This window comes from Rousettus aegyptiacus, unplaced genomic scaffold, assembly GCF_014176215.1.
Source record: "Rousettus aegyptiacus isolate mRouAeg1 unplaced genomic scaffold, mRouAeg1.p scaffold_m13_p_14, whole genome shotgun sequence".
Classification (NCBI taxonomy): Eukaryota; Metazoa; Chordata; class Mammalia; order Chiroptera; family Pteropodidae; genus Rousettus; species Rousettus aegyptiacus.
The window spans coordinates 56,236,128-56,254,516 of record NW_023416289.1 but is presented as its reverse complement, the minus strand read 5'-3'; the positions used below and the strand labels follow the sequence as shown (position 1 = coordinate 56,254,516).

General features: G+C 51.2%; 1 protein-coding gene across 2 annotated transcripts in view; it reads right to left on the bottom strand.

The window, feature by feature from the left end:
* The window catches only part of LOC107509365, a 951,183-nt gene extending 936,823 nt beyond the window's left edge, over nt 1-14,360 (bottom strand). For both annotated transcript variants that reach the window (XR_004954347.1, XM_036232014.1), the window contains exon 1: nt 13,899-14,360. The gene's annotated coding sequence lies outside the window, so the exon portion shown is untranslated. The remainder of the gene's footprint in view (nt 1-13,898) is intronic.
* Nucleotides 14,361-18,389: the final 4,029 nt, after the last annotated feature.

Below are 18,389 nucleotides of genomic sequence, written 5' to 3'. Positions count from 1 at the left end.
ATAACAACTCGGGTTTTGGCACGGGCTACTTCTAAACCCCGATTTATGTCCTGTTGAGCTACCTTCCTCGGTGATCGAGGCCAAGACAGAGAACAAAGGAAACCAGCACCCTTTCTCTTCTCAACAGTGCCCTGTAAATGCTGTAAGGCCAGCGGGATTGCTCCATTTACAAGGCCTTTGTTTTTCCTTACTGTAAATTCTTAACGGACGCTCCGTTGCCTGGTGCGATTCAATAGGACCAGAGCTCAGAGGGGTCTTGATCTCTCCGCACGGGGCACCACGGCAATGATTTATGAACCGCAATCCCACGGCGTCCCAGGACCCAGAGTGAATTGAGGCTTCCACGTGAACGCAAGTGCTACGCACTCCAACGCGAGACCAGCCCCAGAAAACGTCCCTAAACTCATTTCCTGCAAGAGAGAATTAGGATGTGGTTGGAGGGGCTGAAGGGGGATGGCAAACCCCATAAGGAATGAGGTTAGTACCCAATTAGCTTCTCTTCCTATTATGGGTTTGGGGAGGCCAAGGAATCCCAAGGTGGCTCCTGTCATGTTCACATCGGCAAAGAAGAACAAGATCTCTTTTTAATAGTGTGAGGTCAAAAGTGAAAAGGGCAGAGGGAGGAAAGGAGAGAGGAGGCCTAAGGAGGGTGGTGAGTACGTATAATTCCCTGGGCATGAACATTCCTGCAACCAACAACAACAACAACAAAAAAAAAAAATGGAAGAAGAACAGAGATTAAAAAATTAATAACTTCAATGTGTGATCAATAAAAATAATTATCATCGTGCAGTCCACGTTTCAGAAAGCACTCGGCGGCCTGAAAGTAATTTCTGACGTGTAGAGAGAGAGGCGCAAAGCACTTGAAATGCACAATTACCCAAAACTCCTTCTTTTAAGAGAGACTTTCCTGTTCAAATCGCGACGTGTTTTTTTTTTTTTTTTTCTTCCTTCCTGTCTTCTACACTCAGCCATTTGGTCTAAAGACAGTCAGGGAGCTAAATATATATTAATTAGAACTCTTGGGGCTGGCATCAGTGAGATGCAATTATACCAAGCGGATGCCACTCCGGGCTCTGATAGCTTCATTTAAATTCCTGAATAAAACATGAAATATCTTTAATGAGAAATGGATAGAGTTGTCAGGAGGGAGCAGTCCTGATACGGCTACTGGCAGAGATACGGAAGATGGAGACGTAACGCGAATGCCTCCCGTTTTCTATAAAAACGGTGGCGGCGGGAAAGAGGCAGACGTCTCTTTCGAGACGTCACATGCACGACGAAACCCAAACACTCACAGAGCCCGAGAGCGCCGTCTCCTCCCGCAGGAGCGCGGCGACCGCGGCTTCTGTGAGATTCGCAGCCACGGATCCTGGGAGGACGCGTCGCCTCAGGAAGCTTTGGGGGGCGTGAACACGGGCCTCTCCGCGGAGGCCCGGCACGATTTCATAGCCGTAAACACGTTTTGTTGAGAGCGAAAGAGACCCGAAGACGTGTGAGCTGATCTCCAGGCCCCCCCGTCCCGCCCGACGCAGCTGCGGCTCGGCGCAGAGGGAAATGGGTGTTTGAGGTCGTGGCATCAGGGAGGCGAGGCCCGCGCGGCTGGCTCCTCGCGCGCTGGGGCCTCCGCTTAGACCACAGGCCCCTGGGAAGCTGCGGCCGAAGCCCCAGGCTCTGGTAAAAGCCACTTCGAAGGTAAAAGCCTCTCTTCTTTCCAGGAGCTTCCCTTTACTCGTCGTGTCTTCCGTAATTAAAATAGCAGCACGCTCCACCTGACATTCGGGCCGCACCTGTCTTATTCCCAGGTGACCTTCGAGCACTTTAGAAATGTCACCGACCACCACCAGCACTCGCGACACCTGCCATTGAAATGGGAGGACGCGCCAGCGCCTGGTCCGGGACGACCGACCGTGAGGAGGATCTCTCTTACTTCGCCTCTCCCACCGCAGTATTGTGAGCTCTTTTACAAGGTAAACAAAATACACCACTCGGTTCTCTTTCGTTCCGACTACGAGAGAAGGTCTGACTCTGTCTTTAAAAAGTGGATCAAGGGGCGGAGCGACCTACGTCGGCCAGGTGGTCCAGGTCATGTGGTCGTGTGGCTTCGTATGGCGGCCTCTGGACGTACACGTGGGTGCCGGGCGCTGAAGTGGGCTGGGCCCCGCCTCCGAAGAGCTCGCGGCAGCCGTGTGCAAACGATGCTCTTGCGTGTGAGGGCCCTTCCAGGTCTGCCTCCCCGGCTCTGCACCCACGTCACCCACCTACATGGAGGCTGCATTTCCAGTCAAGGGTCCAGGGGGCGCTGGCGTTGCTGCTCTGAACTGTCCTTTGAGCAGCAAAGGCCTAGGCAGCTGAGCTCTCCGGAAGCTTCCACGCCTGCATGTCTGTCTTCAGCTGCCAGGACCCCCCTCTGTGTGCCAGGACGTTCCCACGTTCTGTGAAGCTCCTTCGGAACATTCTCCCTCCCTGCTGGGGCCCCAAGACTTCTAAGGGCCTCTTTCTCCCTAAGTAGATATCAACTTTTTTTTTTGTACTTATTGACTCATCCATTTCTGCTTCATCTACTAGATTAAAAGCCACTTGTTGAAAGAAACTGTACTTCTGACATGTCTAACCTAGTACCTGATGCACAGTGAGCTCAAACAAATATTTGTTGACAAAATGGATGAACAGATAAATAATGAAAATAGGTTATATAACCTTTGAGCTTTTCTAGGATTATGCTTTACTATGTAAAATAAATCTAAAGGTTTGTTTTACCCATGCTTGTAGGAAGCCAAGAAATCTGGAAATGTATGAAAAATGCATTAAGTTTTGTGGGTTTTTTTGTTTTGTTTTTCTCCTTCCACGAGACCCAATAACAATTCGGCTAATATACTTTTACTTTTCACTAGTGACTTTTATTTTCCAAAACTGATTGAACCAACTATTGGTTTTCACGTTATCTTTTTGTTTTTAAGACTAGCCTACAATTATCTTTTCATTCAGCGATGGGTCGATGATAGAAGTCACAGTCAAAGCTAACTTTCACCGAGTCGCGCAGGACCCGTTAGGAATCACGTGTTAATGCAAGTCATCCCTACGTGTTAATGCAAGTCATACCCACCCCCCACGCTGATAAGGAAGGGAACGAAGGGACCCGGAGGTTCGTATTCTTGCCCCAAGTCCACCCATCACCGTGTGCGGATAAATGGCCTCTTCTTTCTCTCTGCAGAGATCAAAGCTAGAACGTGAACGACAAAGCTGCATTAACAAGAAACTGAGCAGAGACGCGTCCCCTTTTCCTGATGCACGGAGCAGGGTGCCCAAATAGACGAGCCTCTGCTTAACATAATTCAATATCAAATAGCAAAAAAAAAAAGAAAAGAAAAGAAAATCTTCGCTAATGACTCACGCCCGGTCGGAAAATCGGAAAGTTTACATTGCGTCCTAACTCCCGACTCCCTGTCCGCGCCTCTCTTGTGTCCACGGGTTGGACATTCACTCTAAGTGAGTCGTTCTGGTGACAAGCGTCTGGTTCACTGCTGACCCTTGGTCTCGACCTTGGTGCCTCCGGCTCCGCCTGCTGCAGCTACCTGCTTCCTCCCTCAAGGCTCCTTCCCATAGTTGCCCCCTTCTTTATGCGGATACAGCTGAGGGGTCCCTGAGCACTCGGGGAGCCCCATGCATCACAGCCGCCCCCAACACACGCACACTGCTCGTCATGTTCAAGCTCACGCGGTGGCCAGACCCCTGCCCGTTTCTCTATTACCCGCTTAGCCACCAGGATCAAAGCCCTGTCTGCTTGGCTCAGGGTAGTTAGGTCTTGCTAACGCTATTCTTCAGTGGGGTGGGGGTGGGGGGGTGCAGGAGGGGTATGGAAGACAGCGTAAGATAAAAAGAAATACAGTTCGCTACAGCCTTATCAGAAACGATACCTCTCCTAGATACAATGTCACATCTCATACTGTGAAAATGATACACACACACACACACACACACACACCCTAGATACAAGGGAAGAAATAAAAAGTGAAACACCAATCCGTCTTCTCGGATCATGTGGGGGGAATTTCTCTCAGCCGGATGTATAGATTTTTCTCTTAGAACTAACTTCTACCCATTAACTTCCTCTCTCGTCGCCTTCGGCAGAACTGTTGCTGGTTCGTGTCTGATCTACTACACGCGCCGAGCCTTCCGACCACTCCTTCTGTGTGTACATCGCTTCCCCTCTTCTGAGCCGCTGCACACCTCTGCCGAAGAAACCTTCCTAAGATACAGGTTTAGCCTGCGCCTTCTCTCCACCACCATCGATGGCTCCCTAGTGCCTACTGAATACATTTCAAACGTCCAGGTATGTTTCCCTTCTGCAACTCCATTTCGGGTCTCCTACATATGAAATGCCTCTCTCTGAGCCAAATTCATTGTGATCCAGAACAGCCATACTCCACACATCATAGATAACCAATAAAATGTGAGAAAGAGGGCCGTAAGTGGTCGTACCACTCAAAGATTAGCGAGGCGGGTGGTGCTTGCTGTGTAAAGGGCATGAGACCGAGGCCCGTGAGCACATCCCGGTTATATTTCAGTTCAATTGCCTCCTTGTGGGTCCACTGTCCTAAATCGTTATGAATTTTTTAAGGAGAAAAATCGGTGCCCTGTTATCAACACAAGCATCGTGCCTGGCCCCCAGCACACGTTCGCAAAGCGGATTAACAAACCTGACGTAAAGTGTAACAGAGATCAGTTGTGTTTAAAAGGCTGACAAATAATAAACTGGTATTAAAATGTAAGAACTGCAAAGAGATCCATCCATTGATGGCCTCGAGATAATCATGCTCAGAGAAATAAGCCAGACAGAAGAAGTTGAAAATCACGTGATACCACTTATATGTGGGATATAAACCTAAAAGCAACAAACGAACAGGACAAACAAACGGAGACTCATGGACATGGACAATGAACAATGGACTAGTGGTTACCGGAGGGGAGGGGATGGGGGAGGTGGGGGGAGGTAGACAAGGTAAACGGGGTCAAATATGTGGTGACAGAAAGAAATCTAGCTATGGGAGGGGATCACACAATGCAATATTTATATGCCTCGCTGTTAAATTGTACACCTGAAACTCACTGGATTCCATTAACCAATGTCACACACATACACACACAAAAATAATAAATTTAAAATAACTGCAAAGAAATGAAATAGAGTGTGCATGTGCGTGCGTGCGTGCGTGCGTGTGTGTGTGTGTGTGTGTGTTGATCGGGATAGGCTATGTTGGCATCTCAAAGACTGAATGGAACAAAGGGCCCATTCTCGGTCCCACAACGTCCGGCGGGAATGCTCCTGGTTGGCGGCTTCCTAGGAGTTGCTCTCTAAAATGGTCACTTAGGACCAGGTTCCCCCAATCGGCTCACTGTCCTTTAAGTCTTCCTTAAAATCTCTGCGGGGTCTTCTTCACCCAAGCAGCTAACAAGTGAAGAGTAAGGGTGTGAAGGGATCTCCTAAAACGGGGTGATTTAGGACCAGGCTGCGTACCTCTGGCCAGGTGCTCATCCCTTTTAGCAAGCCCATCCTCTATCTGCAATCAAGGTGGGCCAGGAAATTTGGCTTACGGTGTACACGGGAAAGGGAGGAAAACTAGATTTGAAGAACATGTGTAATCTCCCCTCCACTAGAATTTTCTGTGTAGTTTTAGAGGAAGCACCAAACCCCTCCATCGATCCTACATGCTGGACCTTGACAACCGCATGGAAGAGAAGTGATCTCAGGTACCCATTACCGCATATCGAATTACCCTAAAATGCAGTGCCTTCATACAACGTCTATTATCCCGCAGTGTCTGTGGGTCGGGTCCAAGTGTGACTTAAACGGGCCTGGTGTCACCCAGGCTGTAATCAAAATGTCAGCCAGGGCAGAATCATCTCTGCACTCGGGAGAGGGGTGGGTCCATGTTCAAGCTCACTCGGTGGCCATTGAAAGGATTCGGTTCCTCGTGAGTTCTTACGCTGAGAGCCTCAGTTCCTTAGCGGAGGCTCCGCCGAGCCCCTTGCCACGTGGGTCTTGCCATCGGGCAGCCGGTGACTTGGCGGCTCAGCTCATCGGAGTTAGCCACCCAAGAAAAGCCTGGCCTAAGTCCCCGTCGTTGATAACCTGATCGCGCAGGAACATCCCATAACAGTGGCCATCATCTGTCCATGGAAAAGCCAGTCCCTAGGTGCAGCCCAGCTCAAGGGGATGGGGGACACAAAGGTTTGCTGTCCACAGGTGAGGATGACAGAGAGCTGTTTAGAAACCGCCCACCACAGAGACCATGGAGGAAGAAAACTCTAAATGCCCAGACGATGGGAGCTGAGTAATGGAACAGGGCACTTAACAAATGGCGTAGTCAAGGAAATTTGGCGGTGGAAGCGTAGAATGACAGAGGGGATTTGGGGAAAGAGAGAAGTTAAGTCGATAAAAGTTTGTTTGGCACGCGGCGTCCATGGGGTTAAAGGGAAACTTTCCTGTGCACAAGGAAATTGCTCCTGAGCTACAGGAAAATTGCCAAACTGAAGAAGAAAATACCATGAAAAGGAAAAGACTGATTTTAGGGGAAAAAGAGAGTACAAACTATATCTCACTCCAAGAACTCAGCAGGTCTCGGTGGGTGCTGGGAGTCATTTAACAAGCTCTCGGGGGGCTCACACTCACACCCGGTCTGAGGACCACACTCCGGGTAGGACCCAGCAGAGTGCCTGGCCCATGAAGAAGACTCGATGGGAAGGGTTTCTTTAACGCAGTGGTCCCCACGCGTGAGCGGGCAGGACGGTGACCTGTGTGCGGGCTGTCACAATACAGTTTGCTCGACCCCTCGGCACTGAGTTCCGAAGTCGCCAGTCCTGGGCCCGGGCCTGGGCACTCTCAGGAGAGTCAGTGAGTAAGACAGGCCATCATCCCATCCACAAGCCCTTACAATTCATAACTGGTAAATGAAGGTTTACTTCCTCCTCTTGAGGAAAAGTTGTTTATAAACCCAGCTACCTCGGGTGCAGGACACCTTGGAGCTATTAAAACACAGAAACAAATGCCTTAATTAGGGCAGAAACAGGGAGTGTTATAAATCTCTCCTGGTCCCTCTGAAACGGCTCCCTGCCCTGACGCAACAGAGGTTCGTATGTACTTTATAAACATTCCTGGAACAACAAAATTAAAGTCTTCCAAAAATGAGATTATAAACATTAAATGCTATTTATGGCTCTCATGGTAGAAGCTACAGTAGAACTCATTTTAGCACTGCCATTTAATAAACGTACTGCAGGATCTTCCCTCCTCTAAATTATTTCAAAGGTATTCAAAATACTAGCTCAGAAACAAAGTGAACTCTAGTTCTCCTCCCCAAAGAGGAAACTTCCTTCTGTCGGACTAGAAGATGGATAAGGTTTTTCCCAAGGGAGCTAATGGCGGCTTGGAGGGTTACCTGAGGAATGAGAAAGCATCTCTCCAGGGCTGAAGGACAGACAAGGCGAGTGGTCCAGGCAGAGACTCCCGGCACTAGCTGCCACCCGTGATAACCCAGCACCCTCGTTGGTTAAAGTACGTGTTCTCTCCCTGCCCTCAGGACATTTGGGCCATTTTTCTCCGACATCTTCACTGTTCCCGCCTCCACAGCTGCCACGAGGCGCCGCACGGGGTGGATGCTCCGTGCGCTGGCACCGAACGAGGGACCGGAGGGACCAGGACGATGGAGAGGGGGTGGGCGGCGAGAAGCCGCCGTTGGGTCTCCCTCCCCGAGGACATCCCTTCCTCTCGTGGCATACTAAGTCCACCCGGATTGAGGGCACGCACGAGCCGCCCTGCACGAGGCAATTTCCCGGGGGCGCTGAGGGGGAGGAGTCCACCACAGGTCTCTCCCGGTGGGCGGCCGTCAGTGGTGGTGGTGATGGTGGTGGTGGCGGGGGGCACGTTCGCTTTGTCTCCGGGCCAGGTACACATCTATGCGACAGCCTCCGACCGTAACAGCGACCTCAGCGAGCAGACAGGAGGCATTAAAAATTAAACAGCAGAACAGTCGACCGGCTCCCAATCTCGGGCTCAGAGAAAGGGTGGCTGCTGAAGGACAGGTGGTCCCCGTAACAGAGGTGGCCTCTGAGAGACATTGCTCTCGACTTTATTTTTTCATTAACTTTTATTTTCCGTATTTTGTCCCCCTTTTCCGCCCCTGCTGGAACGATATGTAAATGAGAAGAGGCTCACCCCTGTTCCCTCAAGCAGCCGGGGCCTCCTCAGCACCCCCGAACTCCACCTCCCCTCCCCACCTCAAGGGGAGGGGATCTTTAAAGACGACTCTGTCTCAGAATTGTAACGTCGCCAAGCCGCACGCACGGATTCGCGTAATGACACGGCCCCCGACTGCCGATCTTAGAGCCAAAGAGTGCGGCTCTTCACCGCTCCGTCCTGACAGGCTCCTAATGACCCATCCCGAGCCCTGTGAACCAGCATTTCTCCTAGTTGAGGATCCCTCCCATCCGCTGCAAGACACACCGGCGAGTTCGGTGTATTTTATTCAGCGTCCGTCGACTGTGCATGAAGAGTAAAGTGGGCACAGTCCGCGTCTTACTATGCGGCATTAAGACAGATGCATTCTGATTGGGATAGGGGCATGATTAATTATATAGAATACGTGCACACGTACACTGATCTAATAATACAGGCATCGACAGCAGCAAGCAGGTCGTGTCTTTCTTTGCTCTGCGTGCTGCCCTCTCTGATTCTCACGAGCGCCCTGGGAGACGCCTGTCTCATTCTGCTCATTGTATGGAAGTCCGAGACATGGCTCAGAGAGGCTGAGTAACTTGCCCAAGGTCACACAGCTAGCCAGTGCCACGGCTGAGCGTGGAACCCAGAGATGGTGTTCTGAACTCCCTCACGAGAGCGAGGCGTGTGCGTGTGTCTTTGGGAATGAGATGGGGGAAGAAATAAAAAACGATAATAATAATTTGGGACATGTAGCGAGAACTAGATGGTGCGGGATCTAAAATGCCACGAGAAATCATTTGGACTTTATTCTACGATAAGGAAATGCTAGCTTGCGAATGGGAGGTCTTGGAATAAACGGAGCGATGGGAGTTTGCCTCGCTACTTTGTTTCTATCAAAAGTTACAACATATCTGTATCCAGCTATTCATCATATATATGTGTGTACACACACACACACACACACACACACACACACACGCTTGCTTATTCCTTGGATATTGTGCCTTTTCCTTTGCTAGCATTACTGTCACACAAACAGGTTTTAGTTCTCCGCCACATCCTGAATGCCTATGACAATGTCTCGCACGTATAAGGCACTTCGTAGACTGGGTGGATGAACCAAGGAAACCGGGGGTCAAGCTCCGAAGCCACCACGAGCTCGGATCTCCTTGAGCCGGACACACTGCAGGCTCCCCACACAATCCTCCCACGGTGACCCTGATCAGGGCGGCTCTGACCCCTGCCTGCACCCAGCCCTGCCCGCCCCCGCCTCCCCAGACTTGGACAATGCACAGGCCTGCCTCAGGTGTCCTGTCAGAGGAGGTTATACCTGTGCGTCTGCTGCACGAACTCCCTGTACCATTAATGGTTGTATCACACAGCTTCCTTTCAACCACAGCAAAACACAAGACAGACACACGAAAACCCCTCGTTTGAACTCAGCCCTCTCTGTACAGAGCCCTTAACCTTCCAGGGGACGTTTTTCACTTTGGGTGGGCCCTGACACCCCCCATGGAGGGGCTTTCCCACCCTCCCCACTTCCCAAAGGCAAAAACACACAAATGTGGATGAGCGTGAAGGTCTTTTCAAGGTAAATGCACGTTGGAAAGTCGGGCGGGCGGGAACAAGGGCCTCCGCTGAGGACACCGCCCTCGAACTCGGAACACACCTGCGCCGGACCCAGGCCGGAGAGAGCATTGCCTTCCTACCAGAGCAGACCAAGACCAAGGGCGGGTTAGCTGTCACGTGGACACACCCCCGGGGGGCGGGTGCCTCCCCTTCCCAGCACTTACCACACTCGACTACTTGTTTCAACTCTGGCTTTCAAGGATACTGTGACGGTTATTTATCCCTATGTAACTTGGCTGCTTACAACCGAAAACAGCCATTTGTTGTGCAGGGGAATGTGAAGTTTGGGTTGAAGGCTGAGCAGCCACCAGGTGTGTCTGCCTCACCTGCAGGGGGCTGTGTTTGTCCCTCTGGTGGGTCCAGACGGCTCCCTCACTGCTGACAAGTCGGCACTGACGGGCCAAGTCGGGGCTGCTGGTGAGGGGACCTCCGTTCCCCTCTAGAGGGGCCTCTCCACACAGCCATTGGGCTTCCTCATGACATGGCAGCTGGTGGCGACTTCCCAAGAGACAGAAGGTAGCAGCTGTCGCTCTGCTAAGACCTGGCCTCAGACACGGTGCTGAGTTGAACTGGGTCCCATGAAAAGCAATGAATGCACAGAACGTAACCTTATCTGGGAAAAGGCTCTTTTCAAATATCGTCAAGCTAAGCTGAGGCCATTGGGCTGGGCTCTGATCCAATACGACTGATGTCTTTCTAAAACAGTGACACACAGAGAGACGGTGACAAGGAGACACACAGAGATGGTGTCCTGTGAAGATAAAGGCAGAGATTGGAGTGACGCCCAGCCACACGCCCAAGATCGCCCGCAACACCTAGACGCTGGGGGAGAGATGCAGAAGAGATTCTCCCCCGGAGTCGTCAGAAGGAGCCGACCCAGCCGACACCTCACCTTGGCCTTCTAACCACTAGAAGGGAGAGGGCGTAAATCTTTGTTGTTTAAGCTGACCAGCCTGTGGTACTTGTTACAGAGGCTGCAGGGAACAAATATACACGGACACCACGTCCCTAGGAGCCAAAGCAGTCACGGAAAACCAGCCCTGATTCAAGAAGAATCTCAGGAGCCGCGTCAAAAAATCCTTGGCCGCCACGAAGCCGCCACAGATATTGAAACAGGGCTGTTCCTCTGAAAAGTCTCCCATGGGCACCTGCTTAGTAGCTGCGGTCTCCTGGGGGAATCATGCGGACTGTATCGGTTTCTACGGTTTCTATTTAAGACTGACAAAGGGGGGACGAGAAAGGCGGGGGGCACTGTCATGGCGGGAGCCGGCGGCCTTTTCCTGGCCCGCATTTCTTTCCACAATAGTTCAGGTCCGAGAAACGTCATTCCCTCTGCTCCCTTTCACCTTCTTGGCGCGAACCCACTGAAGGCCTCACAGTCTGGAGGAAGGAGGAAGGGGAGAGGGAGGGATGCGAGCCAGGAGGGCATCACTGATAAGAACAAAGCCCCGGCAAACTCCGGAAGCCCGTGCAGCAGGCCGCCAAGGGGAGCCGGCTGCCAGCAACATGAAAAAAGGCAGTTGGGGGCGGAGGGGGAGGGTTTCCAGGAACTTCCTCTCCTTGTGGTGTGGCCGGGTCATCGTGGGGCTGTGGTTACGCAGCAGAGGCTCATTAAAACAATAAACAAACCACAATCGCCTATAACTAGGAGTTCTCTCTTCCGGCATGCTTTGCTGAGAGACAGGGAGCCTGGTCCCTATCTCCTGCCAATCACGGGCGGTTCCGCAGTATGGCGAGATTAATTTAGAGCAGCAAGGGAGAGCAGAAATCTCCTCTACTCTGACTATGGCGTACTGGGGGAGCGAGGAGAGAGAGGGGCAGGTGTTCGAGCGTTCGAGGAAAAAGCACTGTCGTTGGATCCTTCTGGATAATAACGAGGTCTCCGTTGAGAGTTAAATTCCACGTTCAGAGCACAATCTTCTTAGAAAAAGGTCCAGGCCCGCACTATCACAGAAGAATGCCTGACTGCATTCTCAAAAGGCTTCCCGAGGTGGCACATGCATTTGAATTAATGGAAAGGGGTAGAAATGAAAAGCCGAGGCAGGTAATTCGACACGACCAATTGGCGCTTGAACATTCTTCGCTGTTCTAGCACCTTCTTTTTAAAAAACTCATCTGAAATTTCAAACGGCCTCTTCTAAAATAGACACAAATAACACTATCATTTCGCTAATACAAGATTCTAGGAGGACGCAGTCCCAAATTGTTCACATCTAAAATACACGTCTCACTACACTATCGGTCATTCGAGCTCTCTCTCTGTCATCATATAAATGTAGGTGCAAATACACCTGTTATTCCAGGTCCCCAAATCGTTCTCCCGACAGTCCCCACCGATAGCCAGATTTCTTCCCCTGCCCCTAAAGACCCTGCAAGTTCAAGTTCTGGCCCATCCCAGCTCTCACGTTTTTTCTCCTACACTTTCGTACAGGTAGGTCACATGAGCTAATGTGGATTTCTCATGATGCAACAAAGAGCCCGAGGGCGTCTGCCTTGGCTGGAGCCATGTCTCCAGCCCATGGTGCTACCCAGGGGTTAAAACCACGATTTTTAAAAAAAAAATTAGTTTCAAGTATAGAGTACAATGGAATATTACTCGGCCACTAAAACCATGAACTTTGAGATCAGGAAGACATAGCACCAAAACTCCACCCCACCACTTATCGGCAGAGAGCATTGACTCAACGCACCTACCTGCCTTGTAGGATTCTCACCCGGATGAAATGAGAGGATGCATACAAAGGACTTAGCAGGGCGCTTGGCATGAAGTCAAGACTAAATCAAGCAAGGTTATCATTGTTGCAAGCATTGTTACCTGTTGTCAGAGCCTTCCGTCCTGTGCAGATGCAACTCAAATATCACCTCCAAGATTCCTCCAATCGGAAACGGCCTCTCTCCCCTAAGAAATCCTGAGCGGCTTCAATTGTATCACTAGAGATTTCCTGACAGGCAACTAACTAACTGTTACTATAACCTTTGTATATTAATAAAACTAGCTGGCGCTTATACGTGCTAATAATCACTACTCCGTGCGCTCCGTACGAGGCATCTCATTAGCTCCCCGCCTTACAGCCCTGCACTATCACCAAGCCCATGCGCCGCATGCGTGAACGGAGATACGGTGAGATCGAGGCATTTGTCTAAGGCTACACAGCTACGTACAGGTGACTCTGGGATTCAGAGCCAGCAAGGCAGGGCGCACTGTCTCTGCTCGTAATTGATATGAGCTGCCTAATCTCCGCCTGCATCTTATCAGGGTGACGGCAAATACGGGGTGTCGGGCATCTATCTCGCTTGTATCAGGCTGGTCCTGGCCCCGTAATCGTATAGCTACGGAGAGGAAATGGACTTTAAGGTCATACACATGGCCTCAAACTCCCTTTAGCTCTGCAACCTTGGGCAAGTCATTTCATACACCAAAATTTCCATTTGCCCAGCTGGAAAGCGAAGAACTCTTAAAAGATTAGGAATAATATATATCGAACCCTCAGTATCCAACATACAGTAGGTACTCAACTAACATATTTTATCAATGCTAGGCTGAAGGCTTCAGGAAGCAAGAATCGTATTTTATACATTTTTTTTTTGTTCCTCTTAGAACTTCAGAAAGAATCCCACATAATTCTCCTGCACCGAAGAGCGACTCGATATATATTTATGGCCTGAATACATGAATGCATAAACAAATTCCTGTGTGCTATAAGTAAATAGTTCTAGCGAGTGTGGCAAATGGTCATGTTGGGCTGAGTTTGTACAAAAAAAAAAAAAAACCTTGTTAATAAAACAGGAAACGTTCTTCTATGTTGCGGTGACACGTAGTGTTTTCCTTTATATAACAAGTGATCTCTCGGACCCTGAGGCTGCTCTAGTTCAAGGCCAGGGTCCTGCCTGAGGCTGACTGGAAGGCAAACAGCACCACCTACTGAACTGTGATTGTCCGCTTTCCAGAAGGAGGCCACACCCCGGCACTGGACTCCAAGTCGAAAATTGACAGCTACGACACTGGTTGAGAAGACACTGGCTCCAGGAAATGGAGCGTTGTTTTGCTTACCTTGCGTTCCAGCCGCCGAACGGTCGACGACCATCAGCCCTGGTGAGAGGATGTTGGTGGCTCTGAGAGGCTGGCAGTTAGTCCGGTGGCTCCGACCTCAGCTGTCACCGAGGGCCCCCGCTGGTGCTCCCCGGGGCTCACGGTCTGCGTGATTCGATTCGGCTGCACTTCGGCAAGACGTGTTAACTCTCGTGCAAACGCGGGGGGCAGGTCGCAGAGTCTTTCCTGAGGCGTGTGGGCTTGTGAGAAAATCTGTCGACCGCTGGAGGACCTTGGATAAAAGGACAAGCTCGTCAGAGCTCGGACCCCCTCTCCTCAGCAAAAAAGTGCAATCAAACCGCATGTTATTTTGGACTCGGAGCCTGCTCATTGCTTCGTAACCCGCACATCATTAGTTCAGGGAAACAGGGGACGAATCCAAACTCTAATTTCCACTCACAGTGGACTTGCTCACCTCGGATCGCCCGCAGCAGCATCTGACCCGGGTCCTGGGGTACAGTAGATGCTTGGTACATGAGTGCAGGGCGCACACTGGCCACCCGGCCCGGAGGTGGGAGGCGGGTCTCTGCCCTGACTGATGCCCCGCACTGCAGACCCCAGATTCTCCCGGGGGATCACCCCGGTCTCCTTCTTCCAAGACACTGGTCTCTGACATCACGTGCCTGCCCCTACATACGGTCTACGAAACGTGATCCTGGTGACCACCATGCGTAACGCCTGAGGCCCCAGACTGCGAAATCCTTACGAGAGGTTCAGGCCGGCCCCGGCTACGTCGATCTCACTAATTTGCGCCCAGCGTCTAAAGAAAGTCTTAGAACATGGCAGGTTCTCAATAAATAGTCGTAGAATGAATGAGTCAATGAATGAATGAGTGAATGAAATGTCAGTAATGACAGCCTTCTCGGAAGGAAGGACAAGGCTGAGAAAGAAGCAGAGAGAAGGAGGGAGGGAAATGGACAGCAAAGGGCGGGCCTGGAGGAAGCGTCTGGAAGGGCTGATGGAGAGAGGCCCGCACGCGCCCTCAGCTTAACCAGGAGGAGTTCTCCTCTCTGCCCCCTGTGCCCCGCATGCCCCAGCCACCAGTCCTGCGCGGAATCTCCTGCCATAGGGAACGCCCCAGCGGAGCGAGGCCCCCGATGCTCTCCCTTGTCCCCGGGCGCCCTGTGGCCAAGACCCTGAGTTCCCGCCATCTCATAGCCCAAAAAGTCTTGCCCAGGACAAGCTCTGCAGCCTCCGACGGTCTGTCTGGCCGTCTGTCTCTTGCTCTTCCTCTGCTTCTCTATTTCTCTGCCTCCCTCCCTCCCTGTCTCTGTGTCTCTTACCTTCTGCATGAGTCGGAGTCTCTTTCAATCTCAGTCTCTCTCCCTCTTTCTCTCCTCGACCCCTCTCTCTGCCCCCCTGTCTGTGCGTCTGTCTCTACCTTCCCTCTGTCCCCGTCTTTCTTTTGTTCTTTGTGTGTGTCTGTCTCTCTCTCTCTCTCTCGTTTATCTTCGTGGTGTGCATGTCTCCTCGTCTGTCTCTCTCCGTCAATCTCTGCGACTCTCTGCCAAATGGCTTTCCCTTTTATGTACAGCCTCGTAGTGCCGGACACAAGAAAACTACTGTGATTCCTTCCTACCCCTCTTCTGGTCACTGAGATTCCTGGTGAAGGTGCTTCATGCCACTCATTTCAATCACGGGACTGCGGAGCTCTCCGCGGTGACGGCAGCACTTTGGGGACACGCACCACGACGCCCCCCGCTCGGCTTAGGTACGCACACGGAGGCCTGAGGCGCGATGCTCGGTGAACACGGGAGCTCACTGACTGTCCCTGGAATGCCCGGGGTGACTGGGGGAGTCCCTCAACTGCGTACGGCGGCGTGGCGGCCTCGGAGCTGCGGCAGAGGGGGGCCGGGGAGAGGTCGCAAGGGGAGCTCATCTTCCTTTCTCCCCGTGATGCATTCCAGGCCCTGGCGACTGACAGATACTGGCAGCTCCCGCTCCCTGGAACTCGGCTTCCAGACGGCAGTTTAACCCGAGGGTCAGAGGGCAGCCAGGCATTGTCTACCTCCGCCTGGCTGGGTTCCGCCTTCCAGTACAGACTGACAGGAGGGGCCGAGCCTCGGGGGTCCCTGCCAGGATTTACAGATGCAAAGAGCCATTTCACCCCCTCACCAAACCGCCCCCCCCCGCCTCCGTTTTTTAAGTGAATGGAACTCAACACAGGTTTCTTCTTAATAACATCTACCGGAGGGTACGTCCCGAGACCCAGAGGAGAATGACGGCACATCAGTGTGGGGTGTGCGACACACGCATGCACGCGTGTGCGCACACACACGCACACACACACGCACACGCACACACACGCACACTCCGGCGCTTATCGAAGCCACCTCGCGAATATTCGGTTGGTTAAAGACGAGGACTGAAACACACCTTAATAACCAGAAAACGACTTCCAATCTAACACCTCGATCATGCGAGACTGCAAAGGGCAGCAAGGTGTACTGAAGTGCACATGACTCACCCCCAGGGGGGTTAACAGGTTTGCGAAAGTTGCGCTCGAGAACAGGACGCGAGGCTGCGACACGGCGCAAAGTCCCGCTCAGGTCTACGAATGCTACAATTCAGACTCTTGGCGCATAACCCTTTTCCCCCTCCTATTAATTTTGGGGTTACTGGAAAGGCACATTGCGAAATGTTTTCTTTCTCATAGGTGCGTTGGAAGCAAAAAATCGCACGCCGTGATAGAAACGTCACTCCCATGAGCCTCTTCTTGAGCGAGGACCCATCCCATCCCGGCTTTAGGTCTGAGATGTGAACTATGACAAAAAGCAGAGTGAATTTTTAAAACAAGGGCCTCGCATGATAAAAACTGCATCAGAACTTAATAAAAAGAGGAGGAAGAAGGGGTGTGAACTTGAGCGGCAAGAGTTCAGCAGTGTGACTGGTTTTATCGAACGTACGCTTAAGTCAGGCACATAGAAATCAACATATTAACCCATGTATCGTGACTGGGCTTGATATTTGGGTCCAAGGACGTGTGAGGTAAGTAAGGGATCCAGAGAGAGGGAGGAGGAAGTAAAAATAGGAAAGGAGAGAAAGACTTGTTACTTAAATTGCCTAGCAGAGGTTAAAATCGTACACTTAAAACAATCTCAATGGTCGCTGCATTGGAAATGCCACTCTTCCTGCTAATTGGAGCACTGTGGATTGAAGTCGGCAGATTTGGGTTCAAGTCTTGTTTTTAATCACTTTCTAGCTGTGAACTATTAAGCAAGGAGCCGTGCCTCTCTGAGCCTTTTAAACAGTCTCTGTGCAATCGTAGTGATTCTAATGCCAGCGTATCAGAATTATTTAAATGATTTATTGAGAAGGTCTGTGTATATCTTAGTGCTTTGTGAAATAAAGTCATACCAATATAACGTGCTATTAATATATATCTTTATTGGCATAATTCTGGCACGTTTACTTTTTTCTATAAAAAAGTCAGTATGATATCTTCTTTTTCTGCCTCATGCCTACTTACGCCTTCCTTCCCATTTGCTCGACAGGCTGGTTCGGCCTGAGAGTTCAGGCAACGAACTATTTATCGGAACACCGAAAAAATCACTGGGACCCCAAGGAACGTGCCCGTGCTTCGGAGTCATATAAGCCTCAGCTCCGATTTCAGCTCAGCCACTTAGAAGCCACAGGACCACGGGTATTTTTACTTAAACTTTCCGTGCGTCCGTTATCGCGAAGGAAAGGGAGAGAGAATGGTTCTCACCGCTTTAGTCAGGGGATCGCGTATGAGGCGAGGGTAAAGTGGAACAGAGAGATGTTTGGTCTCGGTCAAGAGCCATACAGACTGTAGCGTCGGAAACCCCAGTTCAAGCTGGTTCAAAGGCATCCACCGCCTCGCGTAACTTGGACGTGCGAGTTTGAACGCGGCTCCCTCCCGCGATCTCGAGCTATGTGATCGGGGCTCCTTCACACCTCTTGGCTCCGATTCTCATCTCGCTCTGCCCCTGTTCTCTCCGGCCACAGGTGACTTCTTACGACCTGAGGCGGACCGCGCGGGGAAGGGCCCGCTCCGCACGCACACTTAGTCGCGGGCTCGGCGGAAGGAGAGCATTGTTTTCCACATACGGCAGGTCCTTGAATAAGGTTTCGTTGTAACGTAACATGGAGGTATGTGTGTATCTAAACTTGTATGGGACTGGCGGTCCGCTTGGTGGTGGTGGTTGTCATTTTGTTTACGCGAGCATCGCCACTAACACATGAGCAATGTGCTGTGCTATAAAGTGATGACGTCTATGTCACTGTGTGACAGGAATTTCTCAGCGCCTTTGTGATCTTACGGGACGACCATCGTGCACGCTGTCCATTCTTGACTGAAACGTGGTTGTGCAGTGCATGAGTGTGTGTGTGTGTGTGTGTGCGCGTGTGTGTGTGTGTGTGTGTGTGTGTGTAGGGGTGGGGATAGGGGTGGGAGCAAGAGAGAGAGAACAAGAACCCTTCGGCCAGTCT